Below are 9,705 nucleotides of genomic sequence, written 5' to 3'. Positions count from 1 at the left end.
CCTGCAATTCAATTTTCTTTCCCTAAACGTTGCATTGAATTCAACAAGCCTCCACTGTCTTCACAATGAAAACGTTTACTGCTATAATAATTTTTTTTTCCATCTAAGACGCTGAACTCCAAGAAAATTATTATTTAAAATGATCGGAGTACAACTGTGACAATTTCAACTCAAAAATGCAGCTCAGTTATAGAATGAGAGTGCCATCTACTGGTGTTCCCAAAGAATGATAAGTGTACCTATAGAGATGGTGCTTTGGTTGAAATTGATTTGGTTTTCACATTTTTTTATTTTTAAACAGAGCTAGACCATCTATACATATATATAGATATAGGTTTCAATGGCCAACATTTGTTTGGAATCTGATAAACAAATAAATCATATTTATTTTATGATCTAGAGTGAGCACCTAATTTGAAAAAAATCTTTTGATGTTATTCTAATTAAAAATGCAAATTTTAGTTAAATGTATCTAGGGTGCAGGGACAGGGAAATGCTGGAGAGAGTATAATGAAATGGATGGATGTCTTCACATAAGCCAGACTCATCCAAAAACAAAGACATTTTGGAAAGATATTGGGGATACTATTAAGGAGATGGCGGGTTGCCAGTTGTCAGATAAACTAGTGTTCCTGGGTTAGTGTTTCTGTTGAATTTTACCCAAAAATCTATGCTATAGAAGGGTTAAAAAGAATGGATTATCCAGTTGTTAACTGCAGTAAGAATCACAATCACAAGTTGTTGGAAGTGATGTAACTCCCCTAAATCAATTGACTGAGCCCCCAAACTTTTGGAAATGCTAGAATTAGAAAAGCTGACCCATCGAGTCAGAATTCTGAAGGGAATAGGGAGGGGGGGAAAGCTGATGGAACTTCCTGGAATTAACTGGGACAGAAAACCTGAGAAATGGAGGACTTTTTTTTTTTAAACCAAGGAAGGGAGAAGTTGTTCAACGGCTACCTTCCTAGTCAGGCACCACCATAGTTTTGCAGATTCTGGAAGACCAGCCTTCATATCAAAACTTGCACATACATCAAACCTATTCATTGTAGAATTGTAAAGTTAGCACTGCAAAAATATTTCCGTAACAATTTATTAGCGCTGTTAATAATTTTAAAAATGTAAATTGAACATTTTAAAATTCACATTGTTCACTAATTGTTCTGGAATAAAGTGACTTATTCCAAATAGAGTCCACACGAATAGCTACAGGGAACTATTATAGAATATCTACTGCAGAACAGCTCATTCAGTAATGTTCGTTCTAGTCAATTTCCTGCTGCATACAAGCCTTCTTTACATGCAGTCAAACAATGGTTAACATGGGTTTATCCCTCATTTGTGCCCACCCAGTTCTGGGCTTCTGATGGCTCTAAAAACTAGCACTGATTCATCTAGGCAGCCCTGGGGATCCATAATTATGATTGCTCAAGATGAGCTGTCTCTGTGGGCACCAGTGCCACCCAGAATTGCCATTCACTATAGCCCTGTCCTCTCCTTGCCCTAGCATATATCCTTGGATGGAGTCGAGGATGGGAGTAATAGAAATGGGATGAAATTTAATAGTACAAAGCATAGAGTCATGCACATAGAGACTAATAATAAGAATTTCTGCTATAATATAGAAATTGAACAGTTGGCTATGACAGAGGAAGAGAAAGCCCTTGGTGTATTAGTTGAGCATAGGATGTCTGAGCCACCATTGTGAAGTTGTTGTGAAAAAGGTAAATGTGGTCGTAGCATGTATCAGGCGAGGTATTTCCAGTAGAGGTAGGGAAGTATTAATGCCATTGTACAAGGCACTGGTAAGACCTAATCTGGAATATTGTGTATAATTCTGGTCACCCATGCTCAAGAAAAATGATCTCCTACTGGTACAGAGAGGGCAACTTGGATGATTATGGGAAAGGAGGGCCTGTCTGACTAAAGAAAAACTAAAGGAGCTTTGCTTATTTAGCCTAGCAAAAGAAAGGCTGAGAGGAAATATGGTTGCTCCCTATAAAAACTTGGTTGGGTGGGGGAGAGGGGTAAACACCAGAAAAGGAAAAGAGCTATTTAAGATAAAGGACAACATTGGCACAAGCACAAATGTGTATAAAGTGGTAACAGATGCATTTGGGCTAGAAATTAGAAAGTTTCTAACTATCAGAGGAGCGAGGTTCTGGAACAACCTATCAGTAGGAGTAGTGGGGGCCAATAACCTACCTAGTTTTAAACGAGAGCTTGAATAATGTATGAATGGGATTATATGACAGGACTCCCTGTGACAGCTGAGGAGTGAGCTCAGTGAGCCAGAAGGTCCCTTCCAGCACGCATGCCCTGCACTGGGGTGTTAGAGGGGGCCTCACATGATATCCTGTGGCTGTATTACTCAGTTCTTGTACAAAGGAAATTCTCCCCCACTGGATTTGGGACCTTTCTAGCCCCTTTACTCTGCCACAGCAGCATACAGGGACAGTAGCGAGAGGAAAAGTTCCTCCCAAGGTTCCTTAGCTAGGTCACAGGTGTTACGCCAGTGGTGGTTAGCAAATAGATTCAGTCACATTCCCTTCTCTTCTAACAGTGAAAACAGAATTTGATTTTCCTTACTACTAGAGGGTTGCTTCTGTAGGCTAAACTCATTGAACACACCGGTGGCTCCTTGCATGCCTCCATTCCCTTTACTGCCTGTTAGCCATCCTCCCCAGCCAGCTCTATTTCAAGAACTCCCTGCAGCCCCCGACCTCCTCCATGTCAGAAGCACAGTGCATCCCCCTCACCCCATTCAAGTGGCTCTATATATCCCTCTGTTTCCCCGTTTTCCCCATGACAGGGTCTTTGTGTGGCTCCCATTCCCCCCTTCACTATAACCATGTCCCCCTCCCCAGTATTGTTGTCCCTCATTCTCCCACCTCAGTGCCAGGGGATCTGTGTGGTCCCCCATTGCCACCACGACAGAAGCACTTTATGGCCCCCGTTCCCTCAAGCCACACTCTTCCCACTACCTCCACCAGGGCTTCACTGTGCACACACACACACACACACACTATTCCCTGCCATCCCCGCTCTCCCCCTATGTTTGGGGCTTTGAGTGCCCCTCATTCCACCTTCCTTCCATACTAGGACCCCCCCAGGCTGCTATATAGCCAAAGCCTCTGTGTGCACGCATCCCCATTCCCCCCACCATTCTGATTTCTCTTTGTTTTGTCTGGGAGATAAGTCAGTCAGGGTGTCACAATTTTAAACTGCAGTGGGAGGATAGGCTGAGATGGGGGTGTTTATGCTGGAAGGTGTGAATGGCTGCCATCAACTGGTTCTTTGACCTATAGACCATGGCAAAGGTGGTTGAAGTGGATGGCTCTGCTAAGCAGATGCAAGGGGCTATGTGTGTCCCTCATTTGCCACATCTAATCTTCTATTTTTCATGAAAATTAGTAGGATTCTGCCCCTTGACTCCTACAACAGTCCCTGAAATTTTGGAATTGATCAGATGTGGTGGTCAAATGTTATTGCATTACAAACAGAGGAATTCTGTCAGATGGAGTGTAGGGCCTCACGGCACCAAGTCACTTATTATAACTCATGAGCATCTTGGGATCTATACTTCTTACTGATATTTGGTGACACTCTCTCACATTTATATGCTTATTTCACACTATCTCCGTAATGAAAATAGTCAGGCCCAAGAGGAGATCAAGAAGGATGAATAGTAGAAAATGAAAGTTAGAATGAGAAGAGAACAAATGAGTGATTTCCCCTTCGATATCATCTGAAAATTTTGCCACCTCACTGTTTACCCCTTTTTCCAGATCATTTATGAATATGTTGAATAGGACTGTCCCAGTACAGATCCTTGGGGGACACCACTATTTACCTCTCCCCATTCTGAAAACTGGACATTTATTCCTACCTTTTGTTTCCTATCTTTTAGCCAGTTACCAATCCATAAGAAGACATTCCCTCTTATCCCATGACAGCTTACTTTACTTAAGAGCCTTTGGTGAGGGACCTTGTCAAAGGCTTTCTGAAAATCTAAGTACAGTATATCCACTGGATCCCCCTTGTCCACATGCATATTGATCTGCTCAAAGAGTCCTAGTAGATCAGTGAGACATGGTTTCCCTTTACAAAAACCATGTTGACTTTTCCCCAAGAAATTATGTTCATCTATGTATTTGACAATTTTGTTCTTTACTATAGTTTCAACCAGTTTGCCTGGTACTGAAGTTAGGCTTACCGGCCTGTAATTGTTGGGCTCACCTTTGGAGCCCTTTTTAAAAATTGGCACCACATTAGCTATCCTCTAGTCATTTGGTACAGCAGCTGATTTAAATAATAGGTTACAAACTACAGACTTATTACTGTTTAATTTATAAATTTGTTCCATAACCTCCTCTTCTAATGACACATCAATCTCAGACAGTTCCTCAGATTTGACACCTAAAAAGAATGGCTCAGGTTTGGGAATCTCTCTCACATCCTCAGCTGTGAAGACTTATGCAAAGAATTATGGTAATTTAGTTTCTCCACAATGGCCTTATCATCTTTGAGTATTCCTTTAGCATTTCTATCGTCCAGTGACACCATTGGTTGATTAGCAGACTTCCTGCTTCTGATGTACTTTTAAAAATTGCTATTACTTTTTGAGATTTTGGCTAGGTGTTAATCAAATTCTTTTTTGGTCTTCCTAATTATATTTTTACACTTCATTTGCTAGAGTTTATGTTCCTTTGTATTTTCCTCACTAGGATTTAATTTCCACTTTTTAAAGGATGCTTTTTTGTCTCTCACTGCTTCTTTGACTTTGCTGTTTAGCCACGGGGCACGTTTTTTGTTCTCTTACTATGTTTTTTAATTTGGGGTATACATTTAAGTTGAGCCTCTATTGTGATGTCTTTAAAAAGTTTCTATTCCATTCAGGGATTCCATTTTACCTTTTAATTGCCACTTTGGCACTTTACCTTTTAATTTCTGTGTCACTAACTTCTTCATTTTACGTAGTGTTGGACTGCTGTGGTGTTTTCCCCACCACAGGAATGTTAAATTTAATTACATTGTGGTCACCATCACCAAGTGGTCCAGCTATATTCACCTCTTAGACCAGATCCTGTGCTCCTCTTAGGACTAAACCAGGAATTGCCTCTCCTTTTGTGGGTTCCAGACTAGCTGCTCCAAGAAACAGTCATTTAAGGTCTCAAGAAACTTTATCTCTGCATCCCGTCCTGAGCTGACACATATCCAGAGTTTTCATCTCCTCTTTCTTCAGAGATTGAGGTTTAAATTTGGTCCCAAAGATTATATTTAATGAAATTAAAATGTCTATATCTGTATCATTGGCCCAAATCAACTCAGGTAAAACTCTCCCTTGAGCCAATGGGAATCATACTTGATTAGGAGGGCAGGATTATGCCCCATTAAATTTAGACTGCAGTCTAGTACTAGTTTTATTTATGGTTACAAAGCCCATTGCTAGCCTGGATTATGGGAGGGAAAAATTGTATGATGCTGTTTAAACTGCAAATATCCTATGTTAAGATAAGACTTGACATGCAACATTTTTGCCTTGATTTAAAAAAAAAACTAGATATTTCACACACAATTGATCACCTTTCTTAAATGTTTATATTCTTGGAAGAAAAAACAAAGAACCATTACAATTACAGTGAAATGAGAACACAAAATACAGTGTCAGTGCCAATAAGGCTTCTACAAATCACAGTCCTTGTGAAGCATTAAGGCTTGCCATTTACCTAACTGCACTTTAACACAGATTAATATGAAAGTTATTCAGTTTCACATTATCTATATGAAGCCCAAAAAATATGAGATTTCTTTAGTATACTAAGATCACATTAATGATAAATAACAGTAAGTTATGCTACTGTGGAGAACTTTAAAATGAAAAGTCAAAAAACATTAGTTTGTCAACTTTAATATTCACATAAATCACAGCTTTTTTCCATCTCTGTTTCCTATTGGGTCATCTAGCCCAACTCCACGCTAATGGGAGATTGTTCCTGACAACTTATTTAGAGCCTGTAGAAACATTTTACCTGTCTTTTTTGTATATTTGTGTTACTATAGTCACTGTGATCCATAGGCATAGTACTAGGCACTCCACAAACACAGAACAAAAGGATGGACAGAGGGGGGAGCATAGGAAACAAAAAGACACTATTGCTCAGCATGGCAGGCTGTGGTCTCAGCACATCTGAGGCCTACCCATTATCAAGTTTTTTTAAGCATTGTGGCAAAATAAAGTTTTAAGGAGGAATTTGAAGGAGGATAATGAGGTAGCTTGGCAGATATTTACTGGAAACTCCTCCCAAGCATGAGGGATAGTATGGGAGAAAATATGAAGGTGCCTTGTTTGAAAATTTAACAATTTTCAAATGGAGGCAGGAATCAGCATCATGAAGAGCCTTGAAAATGGAAATAAGTAGCTTATATTTGACACGATAAAGGAGGAGCCAGTGGAGGGATGTAAAGAGAGGTGTGACATGGTCAAAGCAACAAGCCAGGAAAATGATCTTTCCAACGGCATTCTGAATGGATATGAGTGAGGCAAGATTAGATTTGTCAAGGCTGGAGAAAAGGATGTTGCAGTAATTGAGATGGGAGATTATACAAGCCTGTATGAGAATTTTAGCTGTGTGGATGGATAGGAGACAATCTGCAAAATTTACACATAGCCTGGATGTGAAGACCAAAAAGGGTCCAAGTTGAAGATGATGCCCAGGTGACATGTGTGAATGACAGGCAAGATTATGATGTTGTCCACAATGATAAAAAAGGAAGGTAAGGGGAGGGCTTGGAAAGTTGGAGGAGGGATACATTTTTATTTTTTTAATCACAATAAAGATATAGAACAAAGCAGAAGATGGTATAGAGTAAATCTCACAGAACCTTCTCAATTAGAAGAAAAGGACTTGGGTGTGGTAAACAGAGAGAAGATTCTTGATTCAGGCTGCTAGATACACACACAAACTCCCTAGCTCCCTGAGTCTGTAGTTTGCAGACCGAGGTACCAAGCTGGTGCTACAGTGTTACCAAACAGGTTTTGCCTAAATTCTGGTCCACATTATGCAGTCATAGAATTGCAACAACACCCCATGCAATTCCAGTCACAGAATGCAAAAGATATCGGTTATAAGTGGCCTATAATAAAACACTCATTACAATTAAAGCAAGGGCTACTCGGTGTTATGCAGAAAAACAAACAGGGCAGTTTAACTGCTGTATTTTTAAATAGCACATTTTTTAAAAGGGAGCCAGATACCAGAACAGGTCTCTGTGATTCAAATTAGTCAGTTTTTACATAACAAAAGTATCCGACACTTTGCCAAACCAGTTACTCAAATGATGGGTAGTGAAGTTCCACCACTGGTCTCTGATAAGGAGTCTGACAGCCATCACTAAGGGGGCCTGGGTCTGAACTTGCAAAGGCTGGCGGCTCCTGCAATACTCTGAGAAACCACAAATCCTACAGCAACTTGTAGGATCAGGCCTAAAATGTACCAAAGAGAGTTTATTTTGCTATCTAGCACAATGAAAGCAACAGATGTCAATATTTTCATTAATGACCTGGATGACAGAGCACAGAGTATGTTTATAAAACTTGCAGATGGCATCACTCACTTAGGGGATTACAGCGGATCACAAATTGAATGAGTCAACAATTTGATGCAGTTGCAAAAGAGGCTAATATAATTCTGGGTGTATTGGACAGAATCCACAGGACAGCAATAAAAACAAAGGAAAAAACATAATTTATGAGGAAAGATTAAAAAACCTGGGCACGTTTAGCCCTGAAAGGAGAAGAAGAAAAGAAGAAGAAGAAGAAGAAGAAGAAGGACCTGACGACAATTTTCAAATATGTTAAGGGTTGTTATAAAGAGGACAGTGATCAATTTTTTTCCATGTCCACTGAAGACAGGGCAAGAAGTAATGGGCTTAATCTGCTGCAAGGGAGACTTAGGTTAGATATTAGGAAAACTTTCTAATGTTAAGGATAGTTAAATACTGGAATAGGTTACCGAGGGAGGTTATGGAATCACTGAAGGTTTTTAACAACAGGTTGGACAAATACTTGTCAGGGATGGTCTCAGCTTACTTGGTCCTGCCTCAGCATAGGGAGCTGTACTTCATGACTTCCCAAAGTCCCTTCAAGCCCTACATTTTGATGATACTATGGTTCTATGAATTCATACAGGGATACCCAAACTCAGCTTAGTTAGTTTCATTAACAGCTCCCAAGACAGTTCCACTCAACATTTTTTAAAACGCCAGCTATAGAGCTCCTCTTCCTCCAGCATTCATTAGTTTTAATATTTCCCATTTTATGTAGTTTTTTGAAGTATTAATTAAGAGCTATGAAGTGTTTGACATTTGAGTATAAGATTAGTACTAGGAGATATCTTAGAGGTTCATTTCCAGCCTCTATTCCAAAACAGCTTTCAGCTGCATTCAGTTCTAAAATCAGCTTTCTGGGTACCAAAATCTATTTTAATATGTGGATCTAGCCCTTTGAGTCATCTGGTATGTGTTTCAGAGCTACCAATTTTTTAAATCCAAAATTCAAATTTCCTTAGCTGTCTCTAAACTTGCATATACAAATAACATATCCACATGTGCATTAGTGTAAGTTGTTTGCAAGAGGATTCACACAAGTAGGTATTTGCATGTGCATATAATTGCAGTGCCTAGAAAATATAAATGTAGGCACATTAGGAATACAAAAGGAGAGTGAGAAGAGGGGCAGACAGGTGAGAATCATACATGAAATTATATGTGCAAACCTCAGTTTGCATACGTGTATTCAGCTATTTGCATATTTAAGCAGGACATATGTACATGTTCATATGTGCTTTAATGATAGTTGATGGCCTGTATTTGCATTAGTACAGGCTTTTGCATTCACTTCTGTTAACAATTTAAGATCTTAAATTGTAAATGTTACATTTCCTCTTTCAGAGCTATTGTTTAGAAATGTTGCCCACTATCTTTAATGTGTTTCCTGAGGTTAATGATGCCCCTGAGCTGGTCCTGAACTGGATCTTTGTATATTTGATGCTGTCTCTGTTGGTTGCTGCCACCAGGAAGGGAAAATAAACTTTATCCTATAACTGCATTTTGCCTCCAACCCAAACTGACCTGAGATGGAGCAGGGACCCTGCCAGACCAAGAAAAATCCACTACAGAAGGCCAGCACAGTGCCTAAAATGAAGGGCTTTTGTGGCTTGGATGGTATTTAATGCCCCATGGTTAGTGCTCAGGATTGTTTTTATAATCTCAAGTTTAGTTCCTCAGTTATCAAATACTTGCTGTAAACATCCTATTTTTATCAAAATGTGCAAGGGAGTTTCAAATTACTAAACCATCTTTTCCCTCTGTCTTTAACCCTTTCTTTAAATGATTGAAATATTTCCTGGGTTTCAACAAAATACTTCCCTACAAAACTGATAGTCTAGTCACTTTCCCCACCAAACACAGACAAAGCTCCCTGAAAAAGGAAAAATAATTGTTGCTTCTATATTTCAGTCAAGGTTTGGTAAGTGCCAGTTGTTTTCAGCTTTCGGCTGAAACTATAGCTGCTTTGAATTTAACCCCATGTGACCCAGGGCAAGCCATTTAACTGTAAATTGTGTGTAACCAGCACACTGCAGTGGCCCGCAATAAGCAGTGAAGATCTTTAAGGGGACATACCAACTTTTCAGACAATTTCAC

The sequence above is a fragment of the Gopherus evgoodei genome, chromosome 12, assembly GCF_007399415.2.
Source record: "Gopherus evgoodei ecotype Sinaloan lineage chromosome 12, rGopEvg1_v1.p, whole genome shotgun sequence".
Taxonomy (NCBI): Eukaryota; Metazoa; Chordata; order Testudines; family Testudinidae; genus Gopherus; species Gopherus evgoodei.
This window is presented reverse-complemented; position numbering follows the sequence as displayed.